Source organism: Lithobates pipiens, unplaced genomic scaffold, assembly GCF_037356315.1.
Source record: "Lithobates pipiens isolate NorthernLeopardFrog02 unplaced genomic scaffold, aLitPip1_a1.2 Scaffold_41, whole genome shotgun sequence".
NCBI classification, from domain to species: Eukaryota; Metazoa; Chordata; class Amphibia; order Anura; family Ranidae; genus Lithobates; species Lithobates pipiens.
The window spans coordinates 1,814,853-1,841,319 of NW_027507861.1; the positions used below are offsets into that span (position 1 = coordinate 1,814,853).

A 26,467-nucleotide genomic window follows, 5' to 3' on the forward strand; every position below is an offset into this window, starting at 1 on the left:
AATGTCCCGTGTGTTTGGAATGATGGACTTTCCGGAATGAAATCTCATTCACTGCTAGAAATTTCTTCATTCCAGAAACATTTTCCATCCGACTCCTTCCAATTTCCTCATCACCTCCATCACACACTTCCATTTCCCTCCACTAACCAGAAGAGAATGGAGGGAAGGATCTTCCAATGAAAAGATTGGAAGGAGATTGTACGAGTGTATGGGCAGCTGAACAAGGCGATGTTCCCGATGTTCTATGGCTTCCGTCACCATCACAGAAAACAATGTGAGGTTGTATTGTTTGTGCCGAGCGTTCCCACACCTTGTATAATATTACAAAGAGCCCATAGAATTCTATAGAAGAGAGCCTAACACCTCATTAAACCGCACAACAGCGCCCCCACACTGCACACCGGAGAACACGCATTATACACACAATAACAAGGGCTGTGTGCTGTGACTGAGCCTCAATGTTACCTCCCCCTCCCCTCCCCCTCTACTGGAATTGTCCAAACCTGTTCTCTAATATTAGAGAGAGTGTCTGTACTTCTCATTACATGTAACTGCCCCTCCCCCATACACAGCCCTTCCCTCCTCCATACACAGCCCTCCCCTCCCCCATACACAGCCCTCCAAGACTTCTCACCCCTCCCCCATACACAGCCCCCCCCCCCATACATATCCCTCCTCCATACACAACCCTGCCCCATACACAGCCCTCTCCAACTTTTCACCCCTCCCCCATACACAAACCTCCTTGCCTTCTCACCCCTCACACATACACATCCCTCCCCGACTTCTCACTCCTCCCCCATACACAGCCCTCCCCCATACACAGCCCTCCTCATCCCTCCCCATACACATCCCTCCCCGACTTCTCACCCCTCCCCATACACATCCCTCCCCATACACATCCCTCCACGACTGCTCACCCCTCCCCATACACATCCCTCCTCGACTTTTCACCCCTCCCCCATACACAGCTATCCCCAACTTCTCACCCCTCCCCCATACACATCCCTCCCCATCTTCTCACCCCTCCCCCATACACATCCCTCCCTGACTTTTCACCCCTCCCCCATACACATCCTTCCTCACCCCTCCCCCATACACATCCCTCCATTTAACAAAAACTTATAACAACTTGTCTGCTTTCTCTGCGCAAACAGATTCCAACAAATAACCTCACATGTCACTTCCCTCCCTCATACACTCCCTATAGATCACCTCCCCCTCCCCCACACAAATGATCAATTTATCCAACTGTCCATCCAGAGTCTCTGATTTATAGACCGGATACATCCTAAATATAGAACCATTTATCCAACTATAAAATCAAAAAATGCTGCGCTATAAAAATAAAAAACGAAATGAAATAAAAATAGTCCATATACTGTGCCAAACCAATTGTATCCAAAATCGTAGTCACAGGTATATAAAGATGTATTAAAGTCTCTGATTAATGAAGAGCGCAGTGCACATGCATGAAATCCAAAAGTGTGCCGATCACCATAGAAGTAGATTTAATTTAAATTTTTATAGTGCAGCTTTTTTTGATTTTCTGGGTATTTTCTGTGTTATCGCACTGTATTGCTGCTGCTCTCCATAGCTTCTTTCCTTTTTTGCCAGCGCAGTTACATTCTTGTTTCTCTCTATATTTATCCAACTATAGTGTCATCCCAGAGAATGGAGGGAGGGGTCCTCTTTGTGAAACCCCCTCCCCCGCACTGTGATTGTAGTCAGCATGGCCCCAGGACGTCTGTGGGGGAGGGGCTCCCTGTGAGGAAGCTGGCTCACAATGTGATTGGAGTCTTCCCAGATCTGTAGTGCAGACAAAGAACGTCCCTCACACCTCTCAGCCAGGACAAGAAGCCTCCATCTTCCATCGGGGACACGGAGGAGAGACAGAGAAGATCCTCACACAGGTCAGAGCAGAATCAGCTTCATGTCTACAGTCTGCACATTGCAGGCCTAGGACCCCCACAAGGTGGAAAGACACTTTAAGGAGAACTTTCCCCTGATTGTGGACAACTTTTGAGCAGGAGGAAGAGGAGCCGAGAGTTGGGAGAGATTTCCCCCTTCATGTCCAGTCAGAAGTCGCCCGACCATAGAAGACTCATCAGAGGAACCAAGAGGGACCATCCGAGAGGACCCCAACTATAGAAGACTCATCACAGGAGCCAAGAGGGACCATCCGAGAGGACCCCAACCATAGAAGACTCATCAGAGAAACCAAGAGGGACCATCCGAGAGGACCCCAACCATAGAAGACTCATCAGAGGAACCAAGAGGGACCATCCGAGAGGACCCCAACTATAGAAGACTCATCACAGGAGCCAAGAGGGACCATCCGAGAGGACCCCAACTATAGAAGACTCATCAGAGGAGCCAAGAGGGACCATCCGAGAGGACCCCAACCATAGAAGACTCATCAGAGGAGCTTCACATCAACCTCCAGACCAGGACACCATGAGCCAGGTATTCATCCCCCACTGAGCACCACTACCTTCCCATCCCCCACTGCCTTCCTGTTAAGCTCCTTGTTTCTCCACTGCCTCCCAGTTTACCCCGCTGCCCCCTATCCAACCCCTGTCCCTCACTTTCTCCTGTCCAGCCCTCTGTCCTCCCCACTCCCCCTTCCCCACTTCACTGCCCCTCTGTCCCTTTATTGTCCCTTTTCCACACTTCTGTCTCCCCAGTTACCATCCTACCCCCCAATTCCCCCTGTCCAGACACTAAGCATCGGTGCCTACTGTTTCTCTATTGAGAACCTCTTACCCCCTTGCCCCTTCCCCCTTTTTCCTACTAATCACTAATGCCCATCATTCCCCTCCAGTGAACACAATTTTTTTTAAATCAACTGATATTAATAGCAGCCATTTACCACCCCTCCCCCCACACACACACACTGTCCACAAATAACTGGAATTTAACCCTCTTTTTCCTTATCTAGTTCCCTCTCTCCCCACTTCCTCGTCTACTTCCCTCTCCCCCCACTTTCCCATCTACTTCTCTCCCCCCCACTTCCCCATGAACTTCCCTCTCACCTAACTTCCCTGTCTACTTCCCTCTCCCACCACTTCCCTTTCTACTTCCCTCCCCCTCACTTCCCCGTCTACTTTCCCCCACCACAGACCCCCACAACCACCAGCCAAGGGTTTTGGGGATGAGGCCCAATATAGGAACAAGGTGTTTTGGGGGGACCCCAAGAAACCCTCTGCATGTTGAGGGCATGTGTCCTGGTACGGTTCTGGAGGGGGGCGCTCTCTCGTCCCTCCCCTTTTTCCTGCAGCCTGCCATGTTGCGTGCTCGGATAAGGGTCTGGTATGGATTTTGGGGGGACCCGCACGCCATTTTATTTTTATTTTGGGGCAGAGTTCCCCTTAAAATCCACACCAGACCTTAAGGGCCTGGTAATGGACTGCTGAGGGGGGGGACCCACTCCATTTTTTTTCAATGATTTTTATGGATATTTCCGATAATACATTACAGCCGCAAGCAATTTTAAATTAAAATGTTTCCTTTATAAACACGGGAAAGATGCCCTACTTTACAGGCAGACTAAGGGGACCCCCCAGGCACAATATTTAAAGGAATATTTCAGTTTTAGTGTTTCACTTTAAGCATTATTAAAATCACTGCCCCCGAAAAAAACTGACATTTTTAAAACTTTTTTGCAGGGCAGGACCCGGGTCCCCAAACACTTTTTATGACAATAGCTTGAATATAAGCCTTTAAAATTAGCACTTTCAATTTCTCATGTTCGTGTCCCATAGACTTTTGCCTGTTCGCAAGTTCTGGTGCGAACCGAACCGGGGGTGGGGGTGTTTGGCTCATCCCTATTGATAACTATTCATGCTCTTTATTATTGTATATATTAGATAGATAGTTAGAATATAAGGCTGATGTTTATATTTCCCTCAATTGTTTGGGTGGTATACCACACATAAATTGTACATAATGTCTGATATTTATCTGCCTTGTGTGAACTACCATTCACTTATGTATATGTTACATATGTTTATTTCATGTGGTACGCCCCTTGTATTACTTTTATTATTATTCCTTTCCTTGTTTCCCCACCCATCCCAGCTTTTGCCAGGACATTCGCTCTCAGGCTTGAGGGCTCAAATTATTATTTTTTTCAGTGAAACTACGAGATGTAGTTTCCTAGGCAGGGGGAGGATGTAGCACCCTGATGTTTAGGCAGGGTTGCTTCTAAATGTATTTGCTGAGTGATAGATGCCATGGCCAATTGTTATGGGCATAGGTGTGCACAAAGGTGTGCCGAGTGTGTCTGGGCACACCCTAATCACTCCATGTTCATTAGCTTTATCCAGGAACAGCACCATGTGGGTGGTTGAGGGTGCCAGTGATCAGTGTAAATGCCCCCATTATATTAAAGTCTAGGTTCAACCTTAGGAACACATTACATACGTATTTAGGGTGTACTGTAATATGCTCTCAATCAACTGTCTCCCACCATCAGAGCACCCTTCCTGTGACAGCATGTGGTGTTCATGTGTGTTTGAACTTTGGAGTGCACACCCTAATGCAATAGGCTGCGCACACCTATGGTTAGGGGTCAATTGATCTCACCCTAATTCTGGAATTGCTGCACCTCTCTCTTCTGGAACTAGGTGGCCGGGTATCTGGTGGCATTAGATAAGACAAGGGCATTCCAAGGAAAGATTAGGAATAGATATGATGTCTCAAACAATGGGCAGGAATTTTCTTGAATCCTTTGGCCTGCTGGGAGAGCCTATTTATTTGGGTGAGGTCAGGTGATCGGTGTTCTGTGCCACCTGGATGGCTGTCTGGGTGGATGTGTGTTGTTCTTCCCTGGGCTGCTAGGCCAGAGCCTGAGGCCTATCCCGGGGACATCTGGCTGCTAGGCTCTCTGAGGGCCTATCCAGAAACAAGAGAGCAGCATAGGGTTGGGATGGCGGCTTGCAGTCCAACCAGAAGTGATGATTCTGACGGCTGGAGAACCAGTCATGGACGGAGATAGAGGGGAAGCTGTCACTACTAAGGGACCGTCCACCTTATTACCAGGGACCAATGTGAGTAGCTGAAGCAAGTACCAGAGCAGCATTCTCACCAACCGGGGACAGTGAAGAATTGGGAAACTTCAGCAGGTTTCAAGCCAGGGACCCAACCAGCGGAGGTGATGCTTGCAGAGAAGCCTTGTGTGTCAAGCCAGGGACCGAGCCAGCCAGCGAGGTGACACTTGAGGAGTATCTGTGAGTGCCAAGCTATGGACCCAGCAGGGAGGCGGGGGAGACGCTTGAGGAAGATACTGAGTGAGAAGGTTGGAAGAGCTCAGGGGTTTCAGTGGCGGTGGATCAGCAAGTCCAGTGAGAGAGACTGGGAGATCAGTGGAGTGAAGATCTACAAAAGAAGATTGTAGAGGAAGTAAAGAAGTTTGTTACAACTTGTGTTAGAAACTGTTATAAGACTGTTGCCATAGGAGATGGCTTCCTTACTCGTGCAGATGTGGTGTCTTGCTGGATGCCTTTCCCTGCACGGCTGTCTACCTATAGAAGTCTCAGAGTCTGACAATTTACATTGCAACTACTAAGGGTGTCCTGGCCCCAACCCTCTCTCCCACAGTTCTGTTCAAGAAACAATAAATCTCTTGGCATTCAAAAAGTGTCTGGTGCCCATAAATCTACTTTATCTTGCACCCACCATGTCTCATAACCCACTCTGCATAGAAGGATGTCAGCTGTGACTAACTCTGGAGGGTCTCATTAGACCAAAGGGGGCCCGGGACCTTACTACATTATAATTGATGTCATTTTTATTATATTTTCAGAGTGGAAACCTCAGTGATTCTGAAGTTGATGTTAAAGAAGAGATAAAAGAAGAGGATGATGAGGAGGATGGGGTGATGGAGGAGTCAAAGTTCCTAAAAGAACACAAAGATCTGTACCAGGACACCATGGTGGAGACATCCAGCTACATGAACCCCCCAGAGAGATGTCACCATCCTCTGTATTCCCGGGATTCCACACAGGAAGATCTCACCATCCCTCATTATTACAAGGTTGGTGGGATGGAGCATCTAGAACATGGATGGAGATGTGTGGATTTTATATCTGTGATGTCACAGTAATAAATCTTCTATCTTACAGATGATATTTTCTCTCATTTTCCTGATTTAGAGTGGAGATCCAATCGATATAGAATTTGAGGTGAAATCAGAAGAAGAAGAGAGGTATGTGAGGGATGATCAGCAGTCTATGGAGGAGGATGGAATAACGGGGACACTTATAGAGGAGGACACTCCTACAGAGATCAGCACAGGTGGGTCATTAACACCAAATACATTCCTCCACCCATACTGCTCACTGATTGGTCCAGAGTAGGGCGGGGGCTGGGTGATATCAGCCTGTAATCCCCTGGTCACTTTCCTGAGCTGTGTTCCCCGTCCTGTATTCCTGGATTTCTCTCGGATAATCTTCCTTCTCTGTGCTGCAGACACAGTTCATGTATCTAGGATGGATTTATGGAGATTCGGGGGGTTCAGCTGGCAGCAAAATGTTGATTTTCTCTATAGGTGTTGCTTGTCTTAGACATCTGGGGATTGTGTCTTCGGTCTTCTGTCCCATCCCCGGATCTAGCGAGATCTCTGACAGAGGAATTCTCCCGGGGTTACTAGTTCTGTTGTTTGCTGGCAGTGCCGGGTGGAGGGATATGTCTGTATAGCAGAGGTAGGTAACCTTAACGAGGTGGAGATCTACCTGAACAACATGGATGAGTCAAAGATCACCAGGCACAGTATTGCCCAGTGTCACCTCCTCAAACCTGAGTTATCCCTCTAATTGCCATACTACTGTGTCACAATAGTGTGCATTGTACCGCAATCATGGGTGTAAATCAGGTGGTGAGGAGGCAACATATCACCTCCTCACCATCTGTCAACACACACTTGGATCGCTTTTCAGAGGAGCAGCAGTGTACTACCTGCCAATTTTAACCCATTTAAGTAAATAAGGGCATCATGGAGGAGCCCCACAACTTCATGCTTCTGTAAGGTCCAAGGGGTTAAAGCAGGTGGTGAGAAAGCAACAATGCTGCCTGCTTTAACCCCTTATTTTCTGTACTGCACAAAGTTGCAGGGATCTTGCAGAGTGGCCTCATTCACTTGAATGGGTTATGCTTGGTAGGTGCGACACCCACATACTATGACACCCACCAACCACCAACTATGACAATGCATATAACTCCTGTTGCGGCTATGACATGTGTACACCCCTGGCCACTGCAGCTAAAGGGGATGTGGTTGGGGCAGGGGTGATAAAAACACATTTTTACTATGGGGTTTTACCACCCCCAATAATAATGTGATAACATCCTCCAACTTTGGACCCTTAAACAGAAAGTGATAATGGGGGAGGAGCCAATAACCCAATGATGGGGGTCTTCAGGATCAGTCCAGTCTTCATCTTGGTTGTTCTCTCCCATCCTCACTCTCTGACCTCTGGTGGGGCTCAGCCCCGCTGTTATTCATGACTAAATCAGGGAGTTCAGGACTTCTTGTGTTGGGAAGATGGCAATGAGTGATAGAGGGGGAGGGGACACTCGTCCTATAATCCCCTCATCACTGTCACTCCTATAATAGACAGTTCTCGTTGTGTCCTCACTCTCTGACTAAGGTCCATGAATAAAGAAATGATCTGGTAGGAGATCAGAGGATCCATTTACTAGTTACCTTCAGGGGGGAATTGTAAGATCCTCAGAGACAAAGCTGCCTGATGTGGGCGGAGTCCTGGTTTAGGGGAACCAATCAGCTCATGTCTAGTAATAATCTTTGTATTTCTATTTTAGTAGATGGACGGGAGATGAGGAAAACCTCAGAGGATTGTCTCACTTTGTCTCCAGACTGTGAAGTAGAAGATGAGGACATCACACAGTATAGTCCAGGAGAAAACCCGACCACCTCAAATGTCCATCCGGCACCACACAGTGTAGATGGACCATCGTCTTCCTCTGATCCTGAGGAACCTCAGACTGTGCGGGACGGGGCCGTCCTTCCAACAGAGAAGAGGTTTTCCTGTACTGAGTGCAGGAAGTGTTTCCATTATAAATCCCATCTTATTGTGCATATAAGATCTCACACAGGAGAGAAGCCATATTCCTGTCCTGAGTGCGGGAAATGTTTTTCAAGTAAGTCCAATTTTTCCACACATCAGAGATCTCATACAGGAGAGAAGCCGTATTCCTGTCCTGAGTGTGGGAAATGTTTTTCACAGAAGTCATATCTTTCCACACATCAGAGATCTCACACGGGGGAAAAGCCACATTCCTGTCCTGAGTGTGGGAAATGTATTTCAGACAAGTCCAGTCTTTACAAACATCAGAGATCTCACACAGGGGAGAATCCGTATTCCTGTCCTGTGTGCGGGAAATGTTTTTCACAGAAGTCCCATCTTTCCACACATCAGAGATCTCACACAGGTGAGAGGCCGTATTCCTGTTCTGAGTGTGGGAAATGTTTTTCACAGAAGTCCCATCTTTGCACACATCAGAGATCTCACACGGGGGAGAAGCCGTATTCCTGTCCTGAGTGTGGGAAATGTTTTTCAAGTAAGTCCAATTTTTCCACACATCAGAAATTTCACATGGGTGAGAAGCTGTATTCCTGTCCTGAGTGTGGGAAATGTTTTTCACAGAAGTCCCATCTTTCCAAACATCAGAGATCTCACACAGGTGAGAGGCCGTATTCCTGTTCTGAGTGTGGGAAATGTTTTTCACAGAAGTCCCATCTTTGCACACATCAGAGATCTCACACGGGGGAGAAACCGTATTCCTGTCCTGAGTGCGGGAAATGTTTTTCACAGAAGACCAATCTTTCCACACATCAGAGATCTCACACGGGGGAGAAACCGTATTCCTGTTCTGAGTGCGGGAAATGTTTTTCACAGAAGTCAGATCTTTCCACACATCAGAGATCTCACACAGGGGAAAAGCCGCATTCATGTCCTGAGTGCGGGAAATGTTTTTCAGACAAGTCCAGTCTTTACAAACATCAGAGATCTCACACAGGGGAAAAGCCGTATTCCTGTCCTGAGTGCGGGAAATGTTTTTCGCAGAGGTCCAGTCTTTACACACATCAGACATCTCACACGGGGGAGAAGCTGTATTTCTGTCCTGAGTGTGGGAAATGTTTTTCAAGGAAGTCCAGTCTTTCCACACATCAAAGATCTCACACGGGGGAGAAGCCATATTCCTGTCCTGAGTGAGGGAAATGTTCCTCACTGAAGTCCTGTCTTCCTGTACATCAGGGATCCCACACAACCCTTGAGGTGTATTAGTGCCTTGAGTGCGGGAAATGTCTTCTATATGAATGTTGTTGGACATCACAGGTCTCATGTGGGGAAGAAGCACACCCTGATATACACCTCAGATATACTCCATGGCTGATCTCATCATATAAGAAGCAGGGGGATATATGTGTAGAGAGTGTGTGAAGGGGGTGTGAGTCCCTGGATGTCCTTTATTATTGGCACGTGCACAGGGAGGACTTGTCTCACAAATATCCCACTTATATTGTGTTTTATCCCTCCATGTCAATGTGATATGTCTATCTAAACAAGGATGGACAATGTCACTTGTCATTTGTAACACTTTGTATTTTGTAACTGATTGTTCAATATGAGAACTTCCAATAAAAATGATTAAAATATAAAAATGGAGTCATTGCCTTTCATTGATATGTGATGTAAGCTTTGCAAACACTCAGTGTTCTCATTTTATTTTTTTTGTTTCAATAGTTTATTGAAAGTTTTGTAGTACAACAAATAAAATGTACAGATAGTAAAATACAGCAATAAATGATCTTATAAACACCAAATTTCTATTGCGGTTGGGAGGTAAAACAGAGGTGTAGAAGGTTTATCTATGTTTGAGCATTAGATAGGTTGTAACCGTAGAGTAGAACATCAATGTAAACGTTAATAAGGATAAGAAAGACCCCCTAGGGCTCACATCCTATTCTGCTGTGATATACTCATAACATGGGTGTTACATTTCTAGGTAGAGGATTTATGTTGATGAAAACCCCAGTCACAGGGAATGTCGGAAACCAGTTGGGATCCAAGGTTTATTTAACGTAAAACAATCCGTTTTGCATCAAGTCTCTTTCATATCCATCCACCCCTAATGGGAGATAACTGTGGACGGAAGAGAACTGCCGGTGAAGGAACCGAGGGGTTTATGAGGAGACTTGACGAGTTCTATTATAACCATATGGAATATCTATTGTTATTGAACATTAGTCTGTGTATCGATGATAACATTAAATGATTACATTGTGCAACATGGAGGGGAGGAGAGAGAGATATGGGGAAGGGGGAGGGCGATTGTCGACAGAAACAGAGGTATATAAATGGTGTATGAGGATATAGAGAGGGGGTAAGAGGGAAGGCTACCTGTAAGGTAAAGGAGAGAATAAGGATGGGGAAAGGAGGAATGGGGGAGACGGCCCCTAGACAAAGCAGCACAGCTATTTATCTCATTATCAGATCAGGTTGAGGGTAGCAAGTGAGTAGTGGTATGTTTTGTGGAGGATCTAAATTGTATCCAGCATGCCCCGGTGTGAGTGAATTTGGAGTGTTTGTCATGAGCTTGATGTATAAGCCCTTGTACACACGATCGGAGATTCCAACAGAATGTGTCCGATCGGAGCGTTTTGTCGGATATTACGACTGTGTGTGGTCTGCATCGGACTGTTTCCGTCGGAAAATCCGTCGGACCAAATTTTCCAACTTGCCGGAAATATTTTCCGACAAAATGCTCCGAACGGAAATACTCCGATCATGTGTAGAGAATTCCGATCAGACAAAGTGCCACGTATGCTCAGATCAAATCCCTACATCAAAGCTATTGGCTACTAGCCTGAACGTAGTCCCGTCATAACGAAATAACGTCATCACGTTCTGAACTTCATCCGACCGTTTGTATACAACAGTTTCGGACAAAATCCAACGGACAAAATTCAATGGATTTGGTTGTCGAAATCTCCGACCGTGTGTACAAGGGCTGTGTGTGGTCTGCATCGGACTGTTTCCATCGGAATATCAATGATAATAATAATAATAATAATATGTTAATATACGGCAGGAGATCCGATGGAAATAAATAGTAATCTGCAAAAAAAGAAAAATTTAATTGATTCTAACAGTCTGCAGGAGATCTGCAAAAAAAGAAGTGAAATGGTTGTTAATAGTCTTCAGGAGATCTGCTAAAAAATAAATAGGTGCTAATAGTCTGCAGGAGATCTGCAAAAGATGAAATAGATGCTAATAGTCTGCAGGAGATCTTATGGAAACAAATAGTAATCTGCAAAAGAAATTAAAAATTAAATAGATAGTATCTATATTCTATCCTGTTCTATTGTTTTTCTAGTCTATTTTCTATTTCATTTCTAATCGTTTCTATTCAAATTCAAATTCATTCTATACGAAATTCGAATGTCGGAAAGAAATATATATATATATTATAAAACCACTATCTTCCGAAATTTAAATTTAATATATAATGATTTTGATTTTAATAGAAGAGATTTTAATAGAATATAAAAGAATAGACTAGAAAAACAATAGAACAGAACATAATAAAGTATAATATATTCTATTCTGTTCTGTTCTATCGTTTTTCTAGTCTATTTTCTATTTTATTATAATCTTTTCTATCCAAATTTAAAATTAATAAAAAATTTGAATTCATACTATTCTAAATTCTAATTGATTCTATTTTAAATTGAATTTCAGAAGATGGTTGTATATTCTTTCTATTTTATTCTATTAAATTATATTTTTTTCTAATCTTATTTGAATTAGAAATTTTGGAAGATGGTTAGTTACTTAAAACACACACATCTTATTTCATTTATATTTATCTCATCAATCAAGTTGTCAGCATGCCTGATTGAAGAAGTCATGGATGTCGATTGCAAGGCAAGTACATATGCTGTATGTCATTGTCCACTTGCCACGTCACCTGCCACAAGTTGTGTATTGTCCACTTGTCACGACACCTGCCACGAGTGCTAGGTGACCAGCCATTAGTGCCACGTGAACTGCCAAGAGTGCTATGTGACCGGCCACGAGCCACGAGTGCTACGTGACCAAGTTGTGGATTGTCTACTTGCCACGTCACCTGCCACAAGTCGTGGGGTTCCTAGCACCAAGTGACACACACACAAAGATACATTCATACAATCTTCATTTCAAGAATAAGAAACGTATTGAGGCTATTTTTATATTCTACATTTTGACATATTTTTGTAATATTTTGCTATTTTTATTATTAAATCAGTTTTGGAGTTTTTACACGAGAACGGATTTTATTGGAACTTTCCTCATCAATATGAATTATTGAAATATATTTATTAATACAGTAATAACTCAAATTATTACAGTGGCGAGCCTTTGCCAGTTTCCTTTTGTCCAAATATCAAACTTTTTTCAATGATTTCTCCTTCTGCTTGCCGAGAGGGAATACAAGCACAAACATTGACTATTGAGTCAAACTTCAGAAGAAATGGAAAGAACATATTTTTGGCATCATTGAATTGAACTTGGAAGAAAAAGAATTATCAGAATTGGTGAGACGTTTGCGCACACGCAAGAAAATTCTGTTTCTTGATGATGTATTTTCCCGCCAAGAGAGGGAACGCGTGTTAGATGAAAGAAATCGTTCTACATTGGTAAGTTATGGATTTTATTGATGAATTGTCCAATGAGAGTAAATTAGAATTGAAAAATCTGTCAAAGTTTGTTAAAGATGATGAATTATGGTGTTTCATGTTAAATGAATGTTTACCGGCTAATATCAAAATACAAAAGCCACAATTTACTTTTAAGAAATTCAGCAAACAGGTTAGGAATTTGATTAAGTTAATTTAAAGTTTTTGATACAAATCAGGAGCTCCTGAAAGCAATGTAGTTGGTACAAAAGGGAAAATTAAGGACAATAGTTTATGTACTAATTGTCAAATTTTGACTAAACAGATAGATGATTTGCAGAGAGCAATTCAAATAAAAGATATTCAGTTGTCTGAGAGCAATAGTAATGCAGACTCTATGCAGAAGTCTTTTGTACAAGATATGCGGTTTATCGAGATTGCTGACCAAGAACGGAAAGGTTTGTTTAAACCAAAATGATCTTTTGTACCAGTTAAGCGGTCTATAGGCCAAGACCCTGATGAAGATGCTGATAGCACAAGTCTAGACAGACGAAAGCAAAATGTTGTTCAAAGAGTTGCCACGTGTAATGCCACACCCAGAGATGATGAGATACACGTCACAGGCGGAACTAAAATTTCAGAGCAGACAGGAAATGTTATTTCCATACATAGTACACAAAGGAAAACTTTGAAAGTAGAAAATACAGAACATATTTCTGAGCAATTTGTTATTTCTTCTTTAAACAATAGTTTGATTGATTTGCCTTATGCCTCAGAAGTCAAACAGATCAGCACATTGACTGTTAATGACAGTTCAATCAATATGACAAACAATGGTGAAAATGAAAGAGATGGATTACTTCCATCACCATCAGGATTTAGGAAAAAAGATTCTGAGTCCTGGCCGACATTAAAATATGTGACATCACTTATAATAGATGAAGGGGGAAGGCCGTGGTTACATGGTTTATTAAATGGTAAGAATACTAAATGGTTAATAGATTTAGGATCTGAACTCAGTTTAACTAAAAACAAATTACTTGTGAATATTGATTCTCCAAAATGTAATTTAACCCTTTCATGACTAAGCCTATTTTTGACATTTGGTGTTTACAAGTTAAAATCTATATTTTTTTATAGAAAATTACTTATAAACCCCAAACATTATATATATATTTTAGCAGAAAATATAGAGAATAAAATGGCGATTGTTGCAATATTTTATGTCACGCGGTATTTGTGCCGCTGTGTTTTAAATGCAACTTTTTGGGAAAAGAGACACTTTCATTAATAAAACAAAACAAAACAGTAAAGTTTGCCTAATTTTTTTGTATAATGTAAAAGATAATGTTACGCTGAGTAAATAGATACCAAACATGTCACGCTTTATAATTGCACACACTCGTGGAATGGCGACAAACTACAGTACCTACAAATCTGCATAGGCAACGTTTTACATTTTTTTTCCAGATACCAGATTAGAATTACAGAGGAGGTCTAGTTCTAGAATTAATTCTCTTACGCTGACGATCGCGGCGATACCTCCCATGTGTGATTTGAACACCGTTTACATATGCGGACCCTACTTCCGTATGCGTTTTCTTTGCTGCGGGAGCTCGCGACGATGGGGGCGCTTTAATTTTTTTATTGTTTTTCTTATTTATTTTAAAATTAATAAATTGTTTTAAAAAAATGTTTTGATCACTTTTATTGCTGTCACAAGGAATGTAAATATCCCTTGTGACAGTAATAGGTGGTGACAGGTACTCTTTATGGAGGGATCGGGGGTCTAAAAGATTGGCAGTGATTGGTTTTAGGGGTTCCGTACGCGGCTAGACTTCCAAAAAGTCCCACATATGTGGTATCCCCGTACTCAGGAGAAGCAGCAGAATATATTTTGGGGTGCAATTCCACATATAACTATGGCATGTGTGAGCAATATATCATTTAGTGACAACTTTTAGTAAACTTTTTTTTGTGTCATTATTCAATCACTTGGAACAAAACAAATATTCAATGGGCTCAACATGCCCCTCAGCAATTTCCTTGGGGTGTCTACTTTCCAAAATGGTGTAATTTGGGGGGGTTTGTACTGCCCTGCCATTTTAGCACCTCAAGAAATGAGATAGGCAGTCATAAATTAAAAGCTGTGTAAATTCCAGAAAATGTACTCTAGTTTGTAGACGCTATAACTTTTGCGCAAACCAATAAATATACGCTTATTGACATTTTTTTAATAAAGACATGTGGCTGAATACATTTTGGCCTAAATGTATGACTAAAATTTAGTTTATTCGATTTTTCTTATAACAAAAAGTAGAAAATATCTTTTTTTTTTTTAATTTCAGTCTTTTTCCTTTTATATCGTAAAAAAAAAATATCGCAGAGGCAATCAAATACCATAAAAAGAAAGATCTATTTGTGGGAAGAAAAGGACGCAAATTTAGTTTGGGTACAACATTGCATGACCGCGCAATTACCAGTTAAAGCAGTGCAGTGCCAAATTGTAAAAAGACCTCTGGTCCTTAGGCTGACAATTGGTCCGGGGCTTAAGTGGTTAAACCCCCTTCCTAACCAGACCAATTTTCAGCTTTTGGTACTCTCACACTTTGAATGACAATTACTCAGTCATGCAACACTATACCCATATGAAATGTTTGTCATTTTTTCACACAAATAGAGTTTTTTTTGGTGGTATTTAATCATCACTGGGGTTTTTTTATTTTTTGTGCTATAAATCAAAAAAGACAGAAAATTCAGTAAAATAAAAATTCTTTGTTTCTGTTAAAATATATTGCAGAGTATTGGCGAGTATTGGCAGTATCGGCAGAGTATCGGCAGAGTATCGGCAGAGTATTGGCAGAGTATTGCAGAGTATTGCACAGTGTTGCCGAGTATGGTCAGAGTATTGTCACCGAGCAGCGCTGTGGGCACTACACATCCAGCCCACAGCACTGCTGCCATCTCCCCCCCTCTCCCCTCGCACAGTACCAATCGGTACAGAGAAGGGAGGGATGAACCGGCGTCATGACGGGACACCGGTTTGTTTACAAGTGATCGCTCCGTCATTTGACGGAGCGATCACGTGGTAAATGGCCGCTATCAGCTGCTGTTTACCGTGATCCGTGATGCGCCAGGTCCGCCAGACCGCCGGCGGTCATGGATGTTCCTGGGTGAACGCCCCATGGATGCCCTCCCAGAATAAGCCGTCCATGCTATAGCTGTCTTTTGGCTATGGCCTGGTCGGCATGTGGTTAAATAATTCTACTATATGGAAAGATTCACCTAGGCCCAAATCTATGTTAATAGATTCCTCAATGTACAGTAATGTTGGAAGTATTTGTACAGCAGTCGCTGACATGTCTTCAGATTTTAAGTGGCCACATACAGGAACCAATCTCAAATTGGAACAATCGGTAAGAGCACATAAATGTCTTTGAAGACCGACCAAAATGGATACAGGTTTGTTAAAGTTATTGAAATAGAAATTGAGGGAAAAGACCCAATCCTGCCCCAAATTCAAAATAAGTTGCCACAAGAATCAATAGGTCCAGTTTCCGACATTGTACAATCATTTTTACAACAAGGAATATTAAATAAGGCACAATCAATGGTAAATAATTGTATCTGGCCTATCACGAATGCTGATGATTCGTATTCTTTATCTGTTGATTTAAGATCACTGAATAAATGCATTACAAATAACAAACCTATTGTTCCTAATTTAAATTTAATGTCACAAATGGATGCCAAGGCCAAAGTATTTTCAGTACTGGAAATCGCCAATAGTCATTTTTCAGTACCGTTAACGAACAGCTGTCATTATAAACTTGCCTTCAGTTTTAATAAAGAAACTTATGCCTTCACTAGAATAATTCCAGAGTGGGAAATTAGTGACGGTTTAGTGCGCCAGTGCTTGAGAATGCTTTATTAAAATTTTCTAGACCAAAAAGTATTTTCCAGCATGTGGACAAAATGTTGCTGTCTACACAAAATACAGAGGAACTTGTCACTCTGTTAACGGAGTTATTTACTCTGTTACAGCCGGGCTGAAACTGAACACAGAGTCAGTTCAGTTAATGAAAGATAACGTTACAAATCTCTATGTGCAAATTAGTCATGGACAGAGAAAGTTATCACAGGAAAAAGTTAGAAACATTTCTGCTATTCCAATTCCAACATCTTACAAGGCATTATATCAATTAAAAGTAAATTGTTGCAAAGAGTTTTTGCAGGAATATGATGATAAAGTTAAATCGTTATTTGATTTATTGAAACAAAAAGATGTTGTGTTTGATCAATGGAATCAAACCCAGAGAAATGCTTTTTAAATGTTGAAAATGGAGTTACAGAAAGCGTCCTCATTGCATACAATCGAAATTGGAATATCTACGCCTGTTTTATTGGCTACTGATGTATCTGAGAATTCCTTTTCAATGATTTTATCTCAGGTAAAAGAAGGTGAACCAGAAATAATAGTTTTTTTCTCCAGAGGTTTGACAAATATGGAAAAAGAATTTTAACACAAATATGAAGCAATAGTTAAGTGTTTATTTTGCAGTCAAAGTAACAGAAAATATTGTGAGATCTAGTAGGATCATATTACAGACACCTTATCTGTCATTAAATTTCTTTTAAAGAGAATTAATTCAGGAGAATTATATGAAAAATATTGCCCAATTTTTTAAAACTTTACAATGTAAACCCATACAAATATATTTGATAACATAACATTCTCAGTTAAATGTATTATTTGCCTGTAAATGGTATTGTTAGAACAAGTGCTGAAAGAGGATTTGAGCCAGTGTTTTTTAATGCTATTAAGAATTGTTCAACAGGTATGTGTTACCCAAAGAATGGTTACACTATTCAGCAAAAAAACTACAGAAAATGCTGAATTGAAAAATGCTAGAAGTACAGTACAGCACGCATTACTCTGAAATAGTAAAGAGGAGAAGTGAATGAATACAGTTTACAGTCTTATGGGGTTGATTTAGAATCTTTCTTTGTTTGTGAAAACAAGGTTTTATATGATGACAAAAAAAAGAGAAATTGCATCCTGTCATTTAAATACACAGAATAATAAATTAAGGAGTATAGGTCAGTTTAAGAAAAAATAGAGCAAAGTAAGGTAATTAGAAATGGTATTATTAAAATATGTTTTGTATGTCATTATAAAATATTCGAATTTTGGTATGTAAAATGAATAAGTAAATGAAGGCATATTTTGCATTTATTTAAATTCTCAATAATGATACAGCATTATTTTTTTAGGATCTGACTTGTAAGTCACCAAAAGAAAGACATTTTATATTTCTAGACCTACCAGATGAAAACAAAATCTTGAAGTTTAAGAATATCAGTTCTGGGAGAAGAATTCATTATAATTATTGTTGTTGTTTTAATGTTCAATAAAGTTTTTCCAACTTTACAGAGTGTAGGAAGATGAAGAAGAAAAACTCTCAAGAGAACCTCTGATAAGAGAGGAAATTCTAAAAACAATGGACATTTGATTTTTTGACTACTGATAAAATTATTTATCCATCAGATATTGCAGTTTTTATATATAAACTGTTTTTATGTGACAAGATATGTGTATCATATCAAGATGAGATATTTTTTACACATCAATTTTTATAAACACATTTAGAGTACTTTCAGAGTCGAAAGGGTTAAACATTCTTACAATAGAGTCATTGTAGTTAGAGGGAACATCTGGTGTTAATTAAGACATTTTTCTTAAAAGTACATAAACAAGATAGGAGTAAACTTTACATTGTAATATGTAATTATTTTTAAATTCATCTCACATATATGAACAAATTGAAGTTAAGAACATATTTTATGTTTAATTTTGACAAGGTTATTTGAAAGGTTTTATGGATTATAGATTTATGCTAAACATAATTTGGAGGGAAAATATGAAACTAATTTCTGAAGTGATATCTATATTTCAAAGTATTGTACAACAATGTTACATTTATGGTTTATGAAATTAAGGGGGTTGATTTATTTGGTAAAATAAAAATAAAATAATAAGTTTTAAAAAATAATTTTATGGAATATGAATTCACTTGTCCTTATATAGAATCAAATTGAAATTTATTCAAGTCAATTATCTTACGATCTTAGAGTATGTGTTAATACAAATGTGATGCATTTGAGGTATCATCTTGAGAGGGAAATGTTAGAACATTCATCTATTAACAAATATTAGCAAATGAATGAATGGATTGGGTCTTTGAGAATAATTGACTTGCATATATATATATATATTCTATGTATGAAAAGAGGTGAAATTATATAAGGTTTTTATACTCGTAAAAGTTTATGCTGTTATAAGCTTTATAAGCAGTTCTATGTAGAACTCCCATATTGCAGTAATTAAGAGTAAGTTGACCTCTCACCTCCCCCATCTCATGAGAAGAAAAGTCTCATATTTATTTACTTGTTAAAGTTTCAAAGTTTTAGTTAAAAGATCATAATTTATTTATATTACAGTATTTCTTGATTAGGATTATTAAGTGCATTACGTTTTAAATATATATAATCTATTTACTGATATATGTAATATTCGGTTTAGAAGATAGGAAACTTGTATATTGTATTAGTCAAAAGGTTTTGTATTTCAATATCGTTAGAATGAGTGACACACACCTTTTTAGAAAGGTGGGAGGGAATACTGCTCATTGAAAGCCTGCAGTTTCTGTAGAACAAATGTAGCCCAGAGGAACCTTAAGCCAGTGCTTTTTTATGAAGGTGGGGCTCTTTTTATGGGCTGATTTGAGAAAAAAGCTTGGGGAGACTTTCACTCCAGCAGATACGATGAGTCATTGAAGGATAAATCTTCTTATGCCGTGCACATACGTAGCAGACTATCCGGCGGATTTAGTCGGGCGGACTTTCCGCCGGACTGTCCGCCGGACTTTCTGAATGAGCTACTTGCCCACACACGGAACTTTTGCAGAAGACTAGTACGGCGTACTAAGTCCGCCGGACTATCCGCCGTACTTTTGAAATGAACGCCCACACACGTGGAGGAAAGTCCTCTCATTTTGAGCACGTCTCCAGGTAGCCGGGGCAAGTGAAGGAGGCGCCGCTGGCCCGTCACCTGGTATGGACTTAAAGGGGAACCCCTACGCCGAAAAATCAGCGTGAGGATCCCCCCTAGGTTCATATCAGACCCTTATCTGAGCATGCTACCCGGCCGGCCAGGAAAGGGGGTGGGGACGAGCGAGCGCCCCCCCCCCCCCCCCCCCCTGAGCCGTACCAGGTTGCATGCCCTAAACATGGGGGTGCCTTGGGGAAGGGGGGCATGCGCCCCTCGCCCCAAAGCACCTTGTACCCATGTTGATGAGGACAAGGGCCTCTTCCCGACAACCCTGGCCGTCAAAATGACGGTGGCAAAGTGGTTTTAAAATCCTGACCGGATGTCATATGACGTGATCAGGATATTAAGCCACTGAGCGCCCCCAGGGGTGCGCATCATGGTGATAGTTGTTGGGGTGTGTCAGTCTGACACACCGCAACTACAATCTCAGTAAAGAGTCTCCAACGGAGACTCTTTACCACGTGATCAGCCGTGTCCAATCACAGCTGATCACAGTGTAAATAGGAAGAGCCGGTAATCGGCTGCTCCTCTGACAGGGGAGGTCTGTGCTGATCGATTATCAGCACAGCCCCCCAAGGATGCCCCCCAGGGATGCCACCAGACCACCAGGGATGCTCAGCACCAGGTATGCCCCCCAGACCACCAGGGATGCAAGTCAGTGCCCATAATGAATGCCAATCAGTGCCCATAATGGATGCCAATCAGTGCCCACAATGGGCATCACTGATTGGCATGCATTATTGTTTGGCACTGATTGGCATCCATCCCTACAGTACTTTACACTACAATGCTGCCTATCCATGCCACCTATCAGTGCCCATCCATGCCGTCTATCAGTTCCCATCCTAGCCATCTATCAGTGCCCATCCATGCCCATCCGTGCCACATATCCATGACCATTTGTGCCACCTATCCATGCCGCCCATCCATGCCAATCCATTCCACCTATCCATGACAATCTGTGCTACCTATCCATGACAATTTGTGTGTCTATCTGTGTCGCATATCAGTGCCACCTATCAGTGTTTATTATTATATTGGTCTTCTTGGTGTACTCATGATTACCCTCATGCAACTTACCATTGATTTTCCAATAAATTTAAATGTTTTACACCTGCATGCTTCATTTAAAGTCCCAACCCCCATTCATCCTGATTGCTTTATTCAAATAGGGATGGAGGCAGCTGACCTTACCCGGTCACCGCCTCATTTAAAGTCCCAACGTTCTCTTTTTCTTCTAAATAAATTAGGGATGGAAGCGTGCTTGGTTATATCACTTTAGGTCTGATTAATACCTAATTATACCATGCAATGATTAGATCATCTAATACATGAATTCCCCCCCTTCCACCGGGCTAATCGCCATGGGATGGGGCCCCGTTTTACCTCCCACCCCCATTTTAAATAGGCTAATATCCCTGGCAGTTGCATATGTCACATGTTTTAGATAGGAGCAGTCGCTCCATCACCTTGGGAGCTGCGAGGCGTAGCGTGGGCCTCCCTCCTCCCCTCTCTATAGGGTGGGTGGACCGCCCTGCACTACACATCGACGTCACGCTTTATGTGCTGGAACCGCTGCGCCATGTCTTTGGCGCCGCCACCTTCCATTACTTTTTACATCTAGCAGCCAGGTGGAGGAATAATTTGGCACTGTTCTGCTTGGGGGCGGTTCCGCCTGGCTGCAGCTGCCTATCCTCCTTAGTGCTTGCTCCCACGTGACGTTGGTGGGTGTGGCAGACTAGCCCTTATAAGTCTCCCGGGGCAGATTGACTCACATGGTGGTTCCAGCCCTCTATCTGCACACTTTGTGGATCACTCAACACTGAAGTGTCTATTAGGTAATATGATCTTCACTTTTTCACTATTTGATTTATGCTGCACTGCTATTTTATTTCACCTAATCTCTTTGGTTGATATGGTTTCTTAAAATATTTTATGTATTTCACTTTTCTAATCATTGAATCCACGAAATGCATAGAGCTACTATATGCCATGTTTTATGCCAACTATATGTTTTACTTGCTTAATGATCACTTGTAATATGAGATTTGTATTTTTAGTGGTCAATTGTTATTGCTGTATGTTTATCCATTGAATGGAATATATTGGTCTTCTTGGTGTACTTATGATTACCCTCATGCAACTTACCACTGATTTTCCAATACATTTAAATGTTTTACACCTGCCTGCTTCATTTAAAGTCCCAACCCCCAGTCATCCTGATTGACCTATCAGTGTTTATGGCTAAAAAAATGTCAGGACCTTACGGGGTAAAGGACCGCGCAAAAGCCACAGATGGATTCTGGTGGCAAGAAAGCGCCCTGAGGCGATTCAGTTCGCATAGGTAGTGCTATACAAGTCACTCACTCAAAGTGAGGGGGGAGGGAAGTAGATGGGAAACGGGGAGGCATTTGGGGAATAGAGAAGTGGGGAGGAGGTGGACAGTGAGGGGTAGGTGGTAAGAAAAAATGCCTACTGTCCATGGTCATTGTGTGTGGGGGGATACCTTCTATTGTTATCAGTTGATTTTAAAAAATATGATCACTGAGAGGAAATGTTGGGCATTGGTGCTTAGTGTGAAAAAGGGGGACTTAGTGAGGAGCAAGGGAAGACAGGGGTGCTCAGTGAAGAAATAAGTGGTATTGGACTGGTAGGCAGTGAGGGTGGAGAGGGGAGCAGAAGGGAGACAGAGGGGTGGAAAGGAGGCAGTAGGGGGCAAATGGAAGTGCAAGGGGCAGTAGGGGGACACATGGGAGGACAGGGGGCAGTAGTACACATGGGAGGAACGGGGGGAAATAGGAGGACACATGGGAGGATGGAGGGCAGTGGGGGGACACATGGGAGGACAAGGGGGCACTAGGGAGACACGTGGGAGGACAAGGGGCACTAGGGAGACACATGGGAGGACAAGGGGGCAGTAGAGAGTCAAGGATGTAGGCAGGGGTACAGAGGGGTAGATAGGGGCAGTGGGGGAGACAAAAGGGCTTGACAGGGGGAAGTGGGGGGACACAGGGGTAGTTGGGGGAAAGGGGGCCATAGGGGGACAGAGTTGTGGGCAAGGGGCAGTGGGGGAACAGATGAGTGGATGGGTGCAGTGGGGTGAATTGGGAAATTAATACCTGGCTGATGATGTCCTGTTCGAGGGGTTGATGTGGAGCTCCTCTGATGAGTATTCTATGGTTGGGGTCCTCACAGGGGGTCCCTCCCCCACAGATGCCCTGGGGCCACCCTGATTACAAACTCAGGCAAGGGAGGGGGATTCACAAAGAGGACCCCTCCCTCCATTCTCTGGGATGACACAATAGAATCTCATTGCAGATTGGTCATATGAAGAAGGTTTGTTGGATGTTCTTCTGGTTAGTGGAGGGATTATTGAGTGCAGTGAGGAGAAGATTGGGAGGATCAGGATGGGGAATTTTTCTCCAAGGAATGAATTTCTAGCAGTGAATGTGGTTTTCATTCAGTAAATTCCATTCATGAATGAAATGAAATGTTGAACTCCTTCTGAGCGCCATTCATCAATCCATGGAATGTAGTGAGTAGGGATGGCCAAACTGTTCACCAGGCGGTCGGTTCACGGCGAACTTTGCGTGTTCGCGATTTTCCAATCGCGTACTATTGCCGCTGTTCGCCCGGCGGACATATGTGTTTACAGTGTGAAAGAACTTTGACCCAAGATAACACATCCATCATGGGGTACAGGACAGCCAATGGAGACATTTCAGCACATGGACAATTGGACATTCCCCCTACCTCATAAATAGACCTGATCTGGCGGCCATTTTACATTCTCTCCTATGTCAGTTTAGGGACAGGACACTGTGTGGAGCAGGGAGAGACTGTAGTGACACAAATCGCTAGCTATTAGGTCCACAAAAGTCCTTTTAAGGACTGGTATAGGTGTAGTACAGTATATATGGTTCAGTGCACTGCTGTGCTGGTGTTTGCAGCTGCCTGTCTTTTGTCAGTGTAGGGAGGGACAGGACGCTGTGTGCAGTAGGGACAGTCAGTTTAATCACTAGCTATTATTATTAGGTCCACAAAGGTCCTTTTAAGGACTGGTATGGGTGTACAATATATAGAGTTGTACACGTATAATATACTTTCTTCCAAATATAGAAAGAATATTATACTTGACTGCTGCCCTATTATGCAGCAGTCCTTTATAAGTCTAGGGACTGAGGTACAGTCTGCAAATCACTAGCTACTAGGTCCACAAAGGCCCTTGTAAGGACTGGTATAAGTGTACAATATATAGGGTTCTGGTGCACTGCTGCTGACTGCTGCCCTATTCTGCAGCAGTCCTTTATCAGTGTAGTGACTGAGGGACAGTCTGCAAGACAGACTGAGGGACAGTCTACACTAGCTACTAGGTCCACAAAGGTGCTTGAAAGGACTGGTATAGGTGTACAATATATAGGGTGCTGGTGCAGGGCTGTATAGTCAGTGCTCTATATCACGGTGCTGGTGTTAGTGCACTCTATTATGGTGCTGGTGTCAGTGCACTCTATCACGGTGCTGGTGTCAGTGCACTCTATCACGGTGCTGGTGTCAGTGCTCTATATTACGGTGCTGGTGTCAGCACACTCTATCACAGTGCTGGTGTCATTGCTCTATATCACGGTGCTGGTGTCAGTGCACTCTATTACGGTGCTGGTGTCAGTGCTCTATATCACGGTGCTGGTGTCAGCGCACTCTATCACGGTGCTGGTGTCAGTGCTCTATATCACGGTGCTGGTGTCAGCGCACTCTATCACAGTGCTGGTGTCATTGCTCTCTATCACAGTGCTGGTGTCAGTGCTCTATATCACGGTGCTGGTGTCAGTGCACTCTATCACGGTGCTGGTGTCAGTGCTCTATATCACGGTGCTGGTGTCAGCACTCTATATTACGGTGCTGGTGTCAATGCTCTATATTACGGTGCTGGTGTAAGTGCACTCTATCACAGTGCTGGTGTCATTGCTCTATATCACAGTGCTGGTGTCATTGCTCTATATCACAGTGCTGGTGATCATCTCCTGCACCCTCTTCATAGCCTACCCTGACCTTTCCTCTCCTCCATTGCCTTCATGCGCTCCTGAGTCCTGAATTGTCAAAATTTCACAGATAAAAAAGAATGCTTGTCGTTGTCGATCCCAGATTCACTTCATACATGTGTTATGTCAGTGGCCATGTGGTGGGACTATGTTTGCACGGCTATTAATTATTTTGGCTGAAAATATGACCTGTAGGTTTTTAAAGTTCGCCTGCCATTGAAGTCAATGGGGCCTGCTGCAAACTTTGCGGTTCGCAAACTTTCGGCCGCGTTCGCGAAACGACCCGTCGGAGGTTCGTCCATCTCTAGTAGTGAGAAGATTTCTCCAAATTCTCCTTCAATAATCTCCTAGTGTATGAGGAGCTTTGCCTTTCTTGTGTCCTCTTCCTTCCTCCGCTGATCACACTGGTGTCTTCAGAGAGATTTGGAGCTGAGCTCTCACATCTCTCAGGACTCTCATATTGCACACACCGGGGGATCACCTCATACACTTCATCTTCTACATGTGCTGGACGCCATGACACTCATTTCTTGGGGAAAACTTTCTCCCGGAGATCTTGGAGGAGATGAAAGGAATGTTGTACGATGCATGTGTGAGACGAGGCACATGACATCACACGCTCCATCTTCTGCATGCGCGGTATAACATACATTTTCATAATGGAGGTGTGGGGGAGGGGACACAGGCTGCACAGAGGTACAATAAGTGATTGGATGTATTTTGATCCATGTATTGGCTTGCTGGTTGTACACAGGTCAGTCTATTGATTGATTTGTGTACAACCAGTCTGTCAGGTTTTACCTGAATGATCAATACCACCGGCTATAGGCGGCAACACCGATCATTGTATTCTGATGGCGGGGGAGGGTCTCCACTGTCAGAACACAATAGCACAGCGGGAGGATTCCCCCATCCCCCTCCAATGTGTGGGAAATGTACATTCTACACGCTGTTTGAATAAAAAAAAAAATACTCCTCTATGTCCAGGATAAGGACGTCCATATACATTCCAATCTGATTGTACAATCTCTGTTCTGTGAGCCTTGTCCCTCCCCTTGTCATATCAATAATGATAACTGAACCAATAATGATTCAAAATTAGGAGGACACCCCTCCCCCTCCAATGAGGACACCCTCTCCCTTCCTGTACCGATGACTTCCCCTCCCCCTCCCCACCACTGAGGGCACCCCCTTCCCATTCTTCACAGAGAACACCCCCTCTTTTTCTGCATTGAGGACACCCCCTCCCCCACTGAAAACACCCCTCCCCCTCTGTCAGTAAGAGGGGGGAGAAGAACCATCGGGGGTAATGTGATGTCACTAAGAGGGTAGGAGGGACCATGGGGGGTAATGTGATGTCACTAAGAGGGGAGGAGAGAGGACAATGGCCTAGGTAATTTTGGGCCTCATGGGAAGAATGGTCAATGTGAGCGGAGGGGAGGATAGAAGAGGAGACCATAGGGGGCAGTGTAGTGTCACAATGTGGGGTCATCATAATGGAGGGAGGAACTATGGAGGACAATGTGGGGTCACTTCTGGAAAAAGAAAGAGGAACCAATGGGAACAATTTGGGGTCACTATTTTGAGGGGGATCATGGGGAACAATGTCCAGTCATTATGGGGGAGGGGCAGTGCAGG

General features: G+C 42.8%; 1 pseudogene; it reads left to right on the forward strand.

Moving 5' to 3' along the window:
• Positions 1-26,467, forward strand: part of LOC143956757 (uncharacterized) — a 381,180-nt pseudogene that overhangs the window by 50,106 nt on the left and 304,607 nt on the right.